Below are 14,950 nucleotides of genomic sequence, written 5' to 3'. Positions count from 1 at the left end.
TGTTGAGCAATCGATTTGATCTACTACCCGAATCCTCAATAAGTTGGGGGTACAATATGATTGAAGGGTTGAGCGAGCTGGATTAGGAATCGGGGTCCTTGCACAGCCTACGGAGACTGTCATGGAATATAGGAGGACACAAGAGACAGCTATCCCAAGACACTTTTAGAGAAATACTGGGAAGCTGTGACATTTTGTGTCTTCAGGAGTCCTGGCTTTGTGAGGTGCCTGAACCAATAGATGGGTTTTTTATGCTAACCAAAGAGGCAGTACGAATGCACTTAGGGCGTCCCTTAGGGGTGTTAATTACATTGGTATCATCTAAAAGAGCCAATAAAGTAACCAAGTTAAATGTGAAATGTACGTGGCTATTAGGCTGTCAGGTAGAACTTTACAGTGGTATGTGGGCAAGAATACAAATAATAGTGATCAACATATATATTCAGCCAGGAGCAATGATAGATTATGAAAAGAAACAGGGTTTGTTAGAGAAAGATCTGGAGTCTATCTGTATGATAAAAGCATCATATTTCATAATGATCCTAGGAGACTTTAATCACAAACTGGATCCTTCTCTTATTGATAAATTGTTTAAAGACCTTTTAATCACTGCACAGGTACCCCCAGCAAATTTTGCTGGAGTAGGTAGTTCCGCACAAGATAAATATCTAGTAAAGTTCCTCAGATCCATAGGATTATTTTGTGCCAATGGACGGGCAAACTCAGACTGCCCCCCAAAAAAGACCTTTCGCATAGGGAATCAAAATTGCCCAATTGACTATGCTTTTATAAATGCATGGTATTTTAAGGAAGTGGAATGATTCGAGATATTGCAGAGTGAAGGCAGTGATCACTGGCCCTTACAATTATAAATTAAGAGAGAACAAGAGTCGGAAAGAGAAAGAGTGGTCCCCTTACAGATTGAACACCCTAGATGCATAACCACCCGTATAACCGAGGATAGCCTGAAATTGGTTAATAATCTGATAATTGATTATACGGCTGTTGGTAATTTGGCGCAAAGAGATAACATTTTAACATGGTATGAGCAGACAATTGAGCAGGTGGTAAATTGCCTAAGGATACAAGTAAAAGCAGGGCCCGCTCCAAAGAAAAAAGAGAGAACAAATGGTTGGTTTAACAATGAGTGCAGGAATTTAAAATTGAGGGTACGAAAATGGGAAAGACAGTTAAGGAAAAAAACGGATAAGGGAACAGTGGCGAGCCTCCCAGTGGCAAAACTTGAATATAAAAATACAGTGAGAGATAGGAAATCAGAATACATGTCCAAAAATTGGCAATGTTAGAAGTAATAAACTCAAAAAATATAAGATTATTCTGGCGATTGGTAAAAGAGGGGAACGTACAAGGGGAAATACAGTGTTTGGTGGGTGAAGATGATTGGGTTAACCATTTGAGTGATTTGTATAATGGTAAAAATACGAAGAAGACCCTGGAAATAAGGCTTGAGGAGGTAGAACAATTAAAGCTGCACTTCTCTTTACAAAATATAAACGAAACTATTCGATCTTTAAAGCTAACTGCCGCAGGGCCAGATAACCTACCTGCAATTATATTAAAAAATAGTACTGACTGGTGGGCAAGCTTCTTATATGGGACCTTCCAAAATATTTAAATTTCTGGGATTTTCCCAGAATTTTGGAAGGGGACTATTGTTAGGCCAATTTATAAAAAGGAGGATGCTACATTGCCCCAGAATTATCGCCTTATAAGCTAGCTGGATGTGGGGGAGAAAGTATTTTCTAAGATATTGTTAGGTGTAGTGAAGTCCTGGGCAGAACAGTCCAACCTGATACCAATAGAGCAAGGTGGGTTGAAAGAGGGCCACTCAACCATTGACCGCTGCCTTAGTTTATGGACAATGGCAAAAAAGGCAATGGAAGTGTGAGGCAGCCTGTTCTGCTGCTTTGTTGATTTCCGAGCCGCCTTTGATTCAGTAGATTGTAGTCTACTGTGGAGTATGCTAGCAAAGCTAAGAATCAACAAGACAGTACTTTCACTAATTCAGGAAATGCATTCAAGAAATTGGGCCAGGGTAATCTTGGATACCCTTGGAACTTTATCTAAGAAAATTCAGATAATGAATGGACTGCGGCAGGGCTGTGTTTTGGCCCCACTGTTACTCTCCCTGTTCCTATCCGATTTGCCAAATATACTGAGCAGGGCTGGTGGTTTAAGCCCTAAGATGGGGGGACCCATATATCATGTCTGCTATATGCTGATGATTTAGTGAAAACAGCCATGACAGAGTTGGGCCTGCAAAAAAAACTGGACACCTTTCATGACTATTGTCAAAAAAACGCCTCACGGTTAATTTAGATAAGAGCAGAATAATGGTGCTGGGTAAAAGAAAGAGCTCCTTTTACTGGAAACTGGGAGAGGTCAGAGTTGAAGAAGTGGATAGATATAAATATTTGGGTATGTGGTTCAACAGTAAGTTAAATTGGAGGGATCATATACAGTCATTAAAATCAAAGGCTCTCTCTTCAGTATGGGGCCATAAACAATTTAAACAGAAGTATGGAGGTCCCTCGCTGCGGCCAATTCTATCAGCTTTTAATGCAATGGTTTTATTTATGGGGGGCAAATCAAATTGGAACTTAGAGGAGGGCAATTGAGTGAAACAGCTCCTTGCTCTCCCTCCGTCAACTATGATACAGGCTGTGTAAGTGGAATGTCATCTTACAGCCTGGAACTTCCAGGGAATGCAAGTGTCATTGAACTTCTGGCAGAGAATAAATGGAGAAGGGCCCCCCCGAATAGCAAACCTTTGTAAAAAAAGAACTAGAGGCCAGTGAACTTAATTGGGCGTTCCAAGCTAGAAATAAGTTAGACAAGTTATGCGTTAAACTCTCCCTGGAACCAGATCAATGGAAATCAGGACAGCAGATTCCCAAGCAGGTGTTACGTGCTATTATTAATACGAAGGCCACAGAAGAAGAATTATGTTACTTGGGGAGCAAATCGTCCTCCCGGTTCTTGACAAACGGGTGGACTAACGATCATATATTCCCCTATATAGAGACCATGCCTCACACAAAGCTCAGAAATATAATACTGAACTTTAGAGTTGGCTTGAACCCGTGCAATACTGATTGGAAGATAAAATCTGCAATGATGAACGAACAGGGTCTGTGCACATGTGGACTACAAGTAAAATGGAGCAGCCCACATATTTTGATGGATTGTTTGTGGTTTTTAGAAGAACAGAAAGAATTTTCAAAACCCCTTTATATTGCTTATAAAACTATTAGTAGGGATCAAGTACTTAGTCTATTGATTTTAAATGTGACATGTGAAATAGAAAGATTTTTAACTGCAATACAGGAGTTGCTGAAGGAAATGGCAATATAATTTGAAATTGGCGCGGGATAGAAACACGACTTTACCCATGACCTGGGAATATCCCTGACTCTCGGAAACCTGTACGGATGTATAAATGTATATCTAATGTATAAGTGACCTTTTTCCTACTTTAGTGATGAATTAAGAGCTTCTTATAGGTTGGCAGAGTTCCCATTGTATATTTTATTAGGATTTTTATCGTGTTGTACATTGTTTTTATGCTCACAGTGTTTGTATAATTCACATTTTACTTGTATGTAGTGTGGCACTTTTTATGGCTATATTTGCCAAATAAAAATATATAATAATAAAAAAAAAACTGTTGTTCACAAGTAAACACTACACCCTTACAGTGAGTATATAATTAATTGGCACTAAGCAAGCAATATGACTTAACACTGCCCGTCATTGCTGCTGGCTCACCCCCTACCGCTGCCGCATCTGCAGACTGACTGGCGCCATCACTGCTGGCCCCAACACTGGTGGTTGGTGTGGCTACAAAAAAAAATTATACATTTCTTAGATGCCAGACACGCCTCCCCTATTAATTTGTTTATAGCAAAATACACCAAACACATCACTATAATTTGGATACATTACAGCCAGTATTTTCCATCAAATATATACGGTTGGGCATTGTGTTGGTGGCAATTTTGAAAAAGCCTCAAGACAAACTGTTAAGGTGTGGCTATAGCTTTTTGAGAAAAAGAGTACACAAGTGGATCACTGGACATATGGTCTTGTTTGGCAAATGCAATGGGGTCATCCTCCTCGTACTTCCTACCAGCCATGGTCATCAGTTCACTAACTGCTGCTAATAATACTTGGCTTAGTTAAGAAAACACAACTTTGGGGTGTCCGACGTGACTGTGGCCACTCTCTTGTTTTAGTGATTGAGCCTTCTCATCTCAACAAATATGTGTAGAATACCTTACTTGGGCAATGGGCTTGCAATCTGCACGGCAGAGTAGTAGTAGTAGTATGTGACCAGTGGATTTTCTGAGTCTTAGAGTAACACCACTAGGAGGCCACACCATATAAGGAGGGAGGGAAAGCTGACTAACAAAGCAGAAGAAAGGAAGCTTTAGACAGACTAGTACAGACTGAAGATAGTTTGAAGTAAAGTACAGAAACTTGAAATATAGAAAATAGGCTAATGCAGGGTTAACAAGAATTTAGAAATGAATAGATTAACAAGGATTTGGAAATAAATAATAAAACAGGTAGAAATAATTCGCAAGGAGCAATAAAAGTTAGGGGAATAAATATATTAATGTTAACACCAGAAGGACTTACTGGGGCGAGCAGAGCCATCGGCCGATGAACTTTGGGAGGTGTCAAGTCTGCAGAGCGCAAGCGGCTGGTGAAGTTTGCAGAGCGCGAGCGGCCGGTAGTCTACAAAGATGGCTGACTCCTATGTCTACACATGCGTGCGAGTCGGCCGAGGTGTCTTAAATCCAGCCGCTCTGGGGCAAGACTCTTCACGTTCTAGCTTCGAGATCGCGTAGTCCTTTCCGGGTTCACTCACCTGTGCTTCCAGGTTGTCGCGTCTCTTCGTCGGCCTGCTCCTCTTCTCGGCGTCCTCGGTGTAGGATTTCTGGGTTCCGGGTATGAAACTCAATCTCCTCTCCATGGTCAGTTATTAATCCTTTTAAAGGTTTCCCTCACTCAAGTCTTCCTCTGCGGTAGTCTTCTAGCTACTATTTATCTCATGTTAAGGAAAAGAAAAATAGACAATGTTAAATAAGAAGCTGAATACTTACATTATTGAAATCGGTGTTGCTTGCATTCTTTTACTAGCAAGTCTATTTACTTTAAGATACTTATCTGATTTATGCTCCGAGTTGATGAAGGTTTGATTTTTTCTTTGTTTCTGATTCATTCCTGAAAAGTTAAAGGAATGGATTAGTTGCCTGCAGTCAAGGGACTTTATGTTATCGACATTATTGATAACCAAGATATACTATTGGAGAATTCCTTATGAATACTACTGGTGGGTTTCATTTCCACATTTCTCTCATATCAGACATACACATTACATTAAGACAGTTTATAATATTTGTCCTTACATTTTCTTCCTTTAACCAGGTTTCTATACTCTAAGATTCACCCCAGCTACCAGGACATACACGGAAGAATGGAATAGATCAGGTATATACACTAGACTAGAAACTATATGCTATATCCAAGAGTTTAAACAGAGTTTATACTTACCTGTTTTCCCTATTCTTTCCACAGTGACACTATCTCAGATTGGGGTGCAACGTGGGACCTTTGTGTACTTTCTCCCTGTTTTCTTCCCTTCTTTCTGTTCATACTTTGACTAAGTTGGGTATAATAGATGACCAGGTGAAGTTGAGGAGTTTTTCATTTTTTGCGTGATGTTCCTGCGGAAACATAAGAAAACCTGACAGGAGGCACCTCCAGCTCCCTCAGCTGTCTTAGTCCTCTTCTTGTCCCTATATGCTGATGTAAGACATGAAGACAAAAACCGATTGGTGGTAAATAAATAATCTCCCCCAAATATTTTTTGACAGGAAAAGGCCATCACAATAACAAACCTTTCTAAATGAGATCGACTAGTTGTAGTATCGCGGACCATCCTACCCTATTCCAAATTCAGTAAACTACATTTTGGAATTACTAATAACAAATTTAGACGAAGAATGTTTGCTCCTTCTCAAATCTCATTCGCAATCTCTCAACTCCCTTTGACGAGCCAATTCACCAAGGTCCTTATTATTACGACAATGTCGGGCGGCGGTCCTGACGGCACTATTACGATGCTACCGCCCATTTGATGTTGTTAACAAACATCCCTGCACCGTCCGTGTGGCATGCACCATGCGGTTACAATTATAAATAACTAATTACAGCTCTTATATAATCACTAATCAGCTAAGCGAGCGTCAACAAGTATGGTTACTAGGTTAGGTAGCATCGAGCACCTGTCTAGAATAATGATCACATAATATTTGAAAACTTAACTTACCTGCATGTGAGCAGAATGCTTGCTATTCCTTGCTCCTCCGCTCTGCCCGAGTACACGAGCACGTACCTTGGCTGGACACGCTCCTTCAGGAACATGGTGGGGCAGCTCACAGAAACAGGGGCCTATTGGCTTCCCACCATCTGCTTCGGTGCCTCTATTTTCCGACGACTGGGGGGCTTCACAGGGCCTCCTTCCTCACGTCTCCCTTGTTAGAAGTTTCATTGTCTCAGCACTTCCGCTTCTTCTTCCGGCCTGTTGTGTTCACTCACGTCTGATGATTGGCCACATGCAGTGTCAGTCCAGGAAAGCCACGGTTCATGTCTGCAACATCCTTAAAGGGATAGTTGTTCCAAGGGGCCTGCGAAAGAAGCAAAAACTCATCTTGTGATATGTACGCTGCGAGGAAGAGCCAGAGGGCTGAAGTGTCGATACCCAGCTCCACGTCACACTTAGCAAGTTTTTTCCACGAAGAATAATGACTGAATAAAGTGCTTCTATTTTTGGCTCAGGATGCCTGAAGTATGATGCCACCAACCCATAACCTGTCCGGTTGTTCTTCTGGGATGGAAAGAACATTCTGAAAGAAAAGAAGAACTTTCTAGGCTTCAGTCTACCTGATCTTTCTTTTATGCATGCAGCCCTATCCATTCCTTGATGAAAATGATGAGGTTTAGAGAGGAAAAGATTCAGCATGTTATGCCATAGTGATGATGGTCAGAATGCTAGGAGTAGTCTCAGTTTCCTCTTCTACAGGTTGAGACAGTGAATCTGCCTACCATGACAGTTTTGAGGTCTAGAAGTGACCTTGCAATGGAAGCGGGAGAAAAATAGTTACCACCAGGCACAGCGTGCTTTGGCACAGTTCATGGATGAGAAGCATATCAAATTCCAGTGGGCAAAAGTATTGTTAATGACCATCAGTTCTTAGTCGTAAATAATGTCATTTTTTTCCTTGCCAGATAGAGTCCTGGAGTAGAATGCAACAGGACAAAGGGCTTCAGTTTGAGAGTGCCTTTGACACACCCTACTCCAAAACCACAAGTCTTTTGCATTAGGTTTTATGACTGACAGCAACTGGACATCAGGATGCCTCAGGATTTGTGCACACGGAAAGGTAGCTTTCAGACTATTAAAGACACTTTGTCTTGAAGTCCTCATGAAAATGGCTCTTTCTTCCCAGAGAGTTGAGTTAAGAGGTTCACAAGGGTGGATGTCTTAAATGAAATCAAGATAAAAGTTAGGAAATCAATCCAATAAATGTATGCGTTTCTTTGATGATAGATTGTCATGACCCATTGAAGACTGCCTTCACCTTGGTATTAGCCACACTAATTCCCTCTCCTGAGATCTGTAAGCCTAAAAAGGTGATTTGAGGTACTTCGAAAACACACGTTGAGCGAATGTTTGGCTAGGACTTCCAAAGCTCTGGCTCTTGTCAATTTTTGTCTAAATTTCTGTGACAAACCGTTTTTGAACCAAAAGTTCCTTTTTGTATATATTGTAACTATTGTATATCTTGAGCCATCCCTCACTGTTTCACTTGTCACATGCGTCGTTCACCTTTTCACGAGCACATACGTGCACGAGTTTTTGTTACTGGTTACTCTCACATTAATTGTTAATAGCGCTGCAACTGCTCATTTTTTCTTACTTGCTCTAAAAAATACAATTTGTTCCTTGCAAAACTCAAAAAAGCCTGCCTGTTTACACTTCTTGAGCAATTTCTGTGCATGCTTTATATAACGATCCTCTAAATAAATCCTGTTCAGACATTGTTATTTGCTATAAACTCTAACTCACCCAGGTCTCAACTGGTTATATAGGTCAAACCCCTGTTGTTTGGTTATTGCTACTATTATCCTAGGCTCATAGTATGAAAAATATCGATATCCTGCCAGTGAAGTAGAATATCTGAGACTTTTTCAAGATTTTCTTGCAAACGTTGTTTTAGAATTTCATCTTCCTCAACTGTTAGAGGATAAATACATCCTAACAGAATAGCAACACCAAGGATCAGATCAAAAGCACCATTGTATTTTCAATGAGGTGGCAAGGTGTCTCCCTACGTTCTTGCTGAACACATCAAAATAATCTCTTTATACTGCTGCAATACCCTCATTCTCTACATCTTCTTTGGTGTTCCTGGTATTCTCCTGGAGTGGAGGTGCAAGGACTAAACAGGTCAATGTTTGTTTCGTCTTAAGTGTTCCCAAGTAGCACTCCTTCTGGCAATAGACCGAGGAAATGGTAATTGACAGAGCATTCCAACCATTCGTGGGTTGTGTAACCTTAACCAGGAATTTGTTAGAACAATAGTTTAAGCTGGAGTGTGACTCTGTGACAATAACCAATGGAGCAGTTCACCCCCCAACTAATCCAGAGATTAATGGAGCACCAGCAATACCTTGGATTTCTTTGGGTTTATTTGTCCTAATAATAGCATATAGATACGTGTCTAGAAAAATTCTGGTAGATAAATCACCTGGAGGCTCCTTAGTCCAATAATACCAATTCCTTCATGGGACTTTGTGCTAAAAGCATGTTTACTTACTAATAAAAGTGAGATTGCAGGTGACAGACAGTGACATGTCAGATGGGCTTGTTCTAGGCCTGCCACCAATGAACGTGCTTTCGCTTTTTCTGACTTCTTAAAGCGATCCCGTACAAAGTGGCCAACTTGCCCATCATAAATATAAAGCCCTTCCTTCCACGATTGTTCCTTCTTGTCGTTAGATAACGGTCTTTTAACGACTTCAACCTGCTTGGATTCTTCCCCTGAAGCAGATTCCGATTCAGTTAAGGGGTGTAGGATAAAAGTGTCCGCCCCCACCTTCTGCATTCTGAGCTGCAATACTTTCATCACTTAGCTTCAGTTTGAGAAGTTAGGTCAATAAGAGCAGTTACTGAAGGAGGTCTACTAACTACCAAAGATAATGCAACCTCCAACTCATCCCACAGCCCTTGATAGAAGGCAGCTGCCACTGATATTTTTGACAAAGCGGCTTCAGCCACTAATTCTTGAAAAATGACTAATATGTGATGTCAACAACAACAAATTCTTTATTTCGGTTTAACAAACCATAAAAGAAACAACTGTACAAATCATGAGTGTGTCATTTTGGGTAAAAGAGTATTTATCAAAGCAAATGTACAAATGAGGAATAAAAGTGCTCCGGTTGACATGATAAGATGACATTGACATCATCGTCATCATCATCACATAAATAAAACAATTCCACACAATTCATGACTTTAATCTCTCTAGCATGGTTATAGAAATAAAGTGCAAATGTATCATAGAAAGTTGCGCAAAACAGTTCCTGTGTTAAGAGCTTGCACATTAAGCCGAAAGAAGGGGGAGATTACCCCTGGTTAAGAATAAAGCTCTAACACTAATCATAAAAGAATAAAATACATAAAATGCAACCATAAAAGAAAAATTGTTTAAAAGTATAAAATAGCAGCATTAAAAGGTCAATATAGTCTTAATTGATCTGCACGATTTATTGTAGCTCTTTGTACAAATTGGGCCTGGTAGCTGTGCCCTCCTAATCGCCCAGAAGTGGCCATGGAATTTCGTAGTGGCACGGGCGAAAAGGGGGCTAGTGTCTGATTTTAATATCCGTAGGGCATCTTTAGAGCTACGGGTCCCTAATTGTCTACACACAGGTGCTAGCCATTTACGTCTTGGTCTGGAATATGCTTTACAGGCGGAAAGTATATGCCGGATAGTCTCATGTGGACATGGGCAGGCGGGGCAGCTCTTGGGTTGAAATTTGTTACTCTGCCAGGAATTAGTGAAAGCATTAATTGGCAAGCTGTCATGTCTAAACTGTGTATACAGCTTCCTATCAGCTGGAACCTTGATGATGTCGAGGTAGCTTTTTAAACAGCAATTCGATTTCAAATCGGAAAAAAAAAACCTGTTAGGGACCCAGATTGAATTTTCCAACGGTTGTTCTCTTTGACCCAAGCCCAATACAGATGTTTTATTTGGCATCTTGTATATGGAGGGGGATGGCCGATGGCCTGGGTTGGCAGACCAATACTAGACCATAAAGTGTTTATGTTTAATCCACCCAATTTTGTAAGCGGCGCCAGTTCTCTTCGGCCTTGTCCTAACGTAAAACTGCATTTTTTGCCTGTTGCCAAAAATGGACCTGAACTGAGTGATACAATGTAAGCAGTCAGATAACCAGTGACTCTGATTTATATAATAATGTGACTGGCTCAAATTTAGGAGCCCTTGATACGGTGTGAAAAACAAAGGCTACCTTTGTTATATAAGGGGGTAGGTGTGGTGGTCAAGTCATAAAATGCAAGTGGCATAATGCTGAAAAGGTTTGAAACAATGATGCATCACCTACCTACTTGCTGAGCGCTGCAAAAGAAATTATCCCTTGACTAAGCGAAGAACTTCCCATGAATACTGTATAACTAGCAAAGTAGGAGTTCCCATGCTCAAGATAGAAGTAGTAGGTGAGGAAAGGCATGTGGTTATTGTGGGTGTTAATTGGTTCAGACACAATAATAGGTAGGCCCTATTCTAGCCGTGTCATGGTCTTGAATCTTCGTTACGGCTTGTACCATAACCTGCAAATGATTCTCAGAAAGATCCATACCCCACATAAATGGCCTGGCAAACTGTCAAGCTTGGACTGGAGGGCTACAATGCCGTCATGAATGCTAAACTTTCCATTTCCTCTCTGTTTTTGGTGAAAGGCAAACACACACACACAAGGGGTAAAATGGGGGAAGGGAGAGAGAAAGACAAATGCAACTCCTTTGCTTTATCAGAACATCACAAGGAATGATAGGCACAGCAGGTAATAGATCTCGATGGTATTTTGGGCTCATTAGCTTTCTTCTATACAGTATTTGGCCAACCAGAAAGTTTTTCAGGCAGATGAAACAATGAGGCAGATTTTTAGGTGCAGGTTGCTGAATCCATGATTACTGCTCCGAGAAAAGACCCAAACCACACACAGTTCAGGAAAATCCTGAATACTGAACTGCCCAGGTGTGTCTCCAACTGAACTCCATTGACAAGAGGGGAAACCATTAAGGAACATCAGATTAGGGCTTTCAAATGCCCCTACTTTGTCGATCCTGTAGTGATCTGCAGCTGAAATGTGAGGCACATTCCTTTACAAAGCTATCAAATTAATTAATACATGTGTAATTTATATTACTCATCACCTGCAATCAGCCAATCTTATTGCCTGCTTTCTGCCTGTGTCTGTGGCAACAGAGGCCAAAAACTGTTTAAAGTGGTCAGCGCTGGTCCACAGGAAGCGCTGCCACAGATAAGTCACATGGCTCTTTGAAATAATTCTCATAGGCCAACCACTGGTACAAGCATGTGGTTTGGCATCCAGTAAAGTCTTTATAGTAGTCACACTCAGCTTGAGTCACTTTCTTGAACTGAAATTCAGAGGGTTCAAAGCTTCTTTTAATTCCTAATAAATATTTGTAAAAGCCAATATTGCCTGTATGTTTTAACGGTCCGGACAGCAGTGTTTCTGAATAACGCAGTTTTTTATAGGTATATATGTATTTTTTAAGAACGGTGTTATGAATGTGCATAAGTTTGTGGGTTAAGAATTTCACTTATAGAATTTTTAGAAAACAACAACAGAAAACCGGAGTTTTGTTTTTCTATAACATTGAACTTTGCTATGGGAAGTAAATGTATGTGTCCTCCAAAGAAGTCTTCTAGACATCCATCGCAAAGTCTGCATTTCTTGTATGCATGTACAGTAAGTAAGGATTACGCCCTAAATCGTTTCATGGAGCATTGTGTAACCCACAGGTGTTTCCTAATCCGCTCAAGTTCAGACCTTGTTTTTTCTTTTCATAATAAAACAATCTTTTCCCACCGTATCAGTAACAACAAGTAAGGAGATCATGCTATACCCTAATTACTAGGGAGTTTATCTAGGACACAAAACCTCTGTGTGGTGTGAATATAAGCCTTTCTTCCAGCCTCGATACCATTTTATGTGCCTAAACCAACAAGTTCTTTGTAACATATGTGCTTCGCTATTTATAAAGCCTAAAGCACTGATGTTCTTTAGAAGACAATGGCGTTGTGTGTGGTAGGGTAACCATAGACTTTGGTGGCAGACAAGGTAAGGGCCACCTAGTCTGACTGTGTATGTTCCAACAGTGCACGAATCACAGGCTTTTTAACTGTGTCTACACACCTTTCACACCTGATGTAACACTGAAGGCTCTACTTTTGCACTCATTCCAGCTGTCATAATTTTGCTTCAAGACAGATCAGTGATCATGTGATGCTCAACGTCTGGCCTCAGAGGAGGAGAGAGTGTGTGTGTGCGTGTTGTGGTGTGTGACTCCTCTCACGATCAGTAAAGCACTCGTCACTTCACTGTAAATAACATTCAACACTGGCATGAGAGGCACCTTCAAATACCACTCTCCGGAGGCACTAGTCTGTCTTTGGAGGGGAACCAGACATGCAGATTGTCTGCAGGGACTTCTTCTTGGCGAAATAAGAATATATATTTTTTAGATGAAACAATGCCACCTTGCCACCAGTGGCATTCTTTCACTCTAAACATGAGGCAATCACATTTTTTCACTGTGGCTATAGAGGGCTCCCACAGTTTCCCCTCCAAGGGACCTCTACTAAATCCTTACTGGTTAAGGCCATAAAATAAATTCCTTAATTATTCTGAAAGTGTAGCATGGACATTGGTTAACTGCTTAATGCATACTTTTGCTGTGGGGTGTTATTATGTTTTGTTATGTTTTGTCTGAAAACCAGAACTATTACGTACCGCATGAGCGAACACCAAACCTATGATGTGACAAGTTGTATTTCAAGTTATGTTTCTTAAGTCATTTGGTATATATTTTCAGAGGTACCCACTTTTCTAGGCGATGGAACAAAAATTCAAGAATAAGCAATGGTTTTGAACTATGTGAAAGTGAATGCACATATGTATTTATGACAGGACACCTCCACCTCACATCCAGTTGATCATTTATATCAACTGTTAAGCACAAGGTACTGAAAACTGTAAAAGAAAAGTTGGTTATTATTTGGGTGGGCAGTTCTCCACCTCCAGGAATAATGACACTAACTTGTCAGGGTGAACTTGAAAGTCACTAAATTAACTCCCAGGTAGCTATGGCACAGAGCAGACTGTCTTAACTTAGGGCAATGGGTAACATATTTATGCAGTAGAAAGCCAGTAATAAAGTCATAACACCAAACAATAAAAACCCCAAACCAAATTAGAAAAAGAGTAAAATTTAACAAAAGTCCACCAAGACAACGAAAAAGAAAAGTATTTTAAGTTAAAATAGCATCAAAGAGTGCAAAGCACTAATGGTAGTCAATGGCTGCAATAGACAGGGACCTAGGCATGACGTGAGGCCGACTGTGATGTGGTCTGGGTTGGATACACAAACTGGATTAGTCCCAGTGAAAGTTTGGAAGCCGAAAAGTTTGAAAATGTTTAAGTCCCACTTCAGAAAGGACTTTGCCACCTTTTTAAAGAAGAATGTTGAAATTTCTTTCAAGTCCCAATGTGAAATGGGACTTTATTATTTTTCAGACAAAAAATCTTCCCCTGTACTACACCACTGTAATTGTAGCCACTACTGTGAATTAGACAGCTGGGTATCTGAAGCAGGTTGGTCCTGCTGGTGCCCAGCAGCTTTGGAGATTTATAGCTGATTTTTTTAAGCCCCAATGCAAATTGGGACTTTGTTTTTTTCTGTGGCGTGGGTACCATTGAGCGGGACAAAGACGAAATCCAATTCAAAGCTGTGGAACTGATGGCTGAGACTTTTTCCAGTAGGCCCAATTAAAGCTTTTTAGGAGATGTTTTAAAACTTTCTTCTGGTACACTTCTAAGGACCCGTGGACCCCTGGGGAAGCAGAGGCCAACAACAAAGTCCAGTCTATGTCCAGTTGACCCTGGTTAGCTGGGCACTTCAGGAAAAAAGGCCTCTTGCAGCTTGTTGTATCCCTTTAGTCGAACAGGAGGTTAGCTAAATGACCCTTAGAGTCCACTTTGTCCTGTGTACAAGAGGAAGCAGGACTAGTCCTTCAGGACTCATCTCAGATCACAGACAGAAGGTACAGTCCTCTTTTGATCTTTTGCAGTTCGAGAATGTTTTCTGAGCAGGGTGCCTTGGGGGCCACATTTATGGTTGGCACTAGCTAGCAGGGGAGGGGGTCTCCTGGGCACTCTCCAATCAACAGGGAATAAGTCCCCTGGGGCAATCCTACCTATTTTTTCAGTAGTTCCCCTTTTCCCTACTGCACACAGTCCCGCAGTGCTGCTCACTCTTAATATCCAAGATGGGGAAACCCTTTCTCTCTTGTGCAGAGCTCTTGTGTCTACCCGTTGGCCTGCACACCTGCGTCAGATCTCTGCGGGTCAATCCCAATCCCAGAAGATCCCCGAGCCAGGCTGCAACTGTGGTGCAGCCCCATCCTTCTCCGTGATTAGGGGTATGAGGTGCCTGGCTGAAGGCCCCACTCCCGCTGGGCTTCTCACAATCTGCTCTGTGTGATCGGATGGGATTTCTCCACTCCGCCACCTAATCCCAGGC

This window comes from Triturus cristatus, chromosome 2_2, assembly GCF_964204655.1.
Source record: "Triturus cristatus chromosome 2_2, aTriCri1.1, whole genome shotgun sequence".
Lineage (NCBI taxonomy): Eukaryota > Metazoa > Chordata > Amphibia > Caudata > Salamandridae > Triturus > Triturus cristatus.
The sequence above is the reverse complement of the archived record's forward strand: the minus strand, read 5'-3'. Positions refer to the sequence as shown.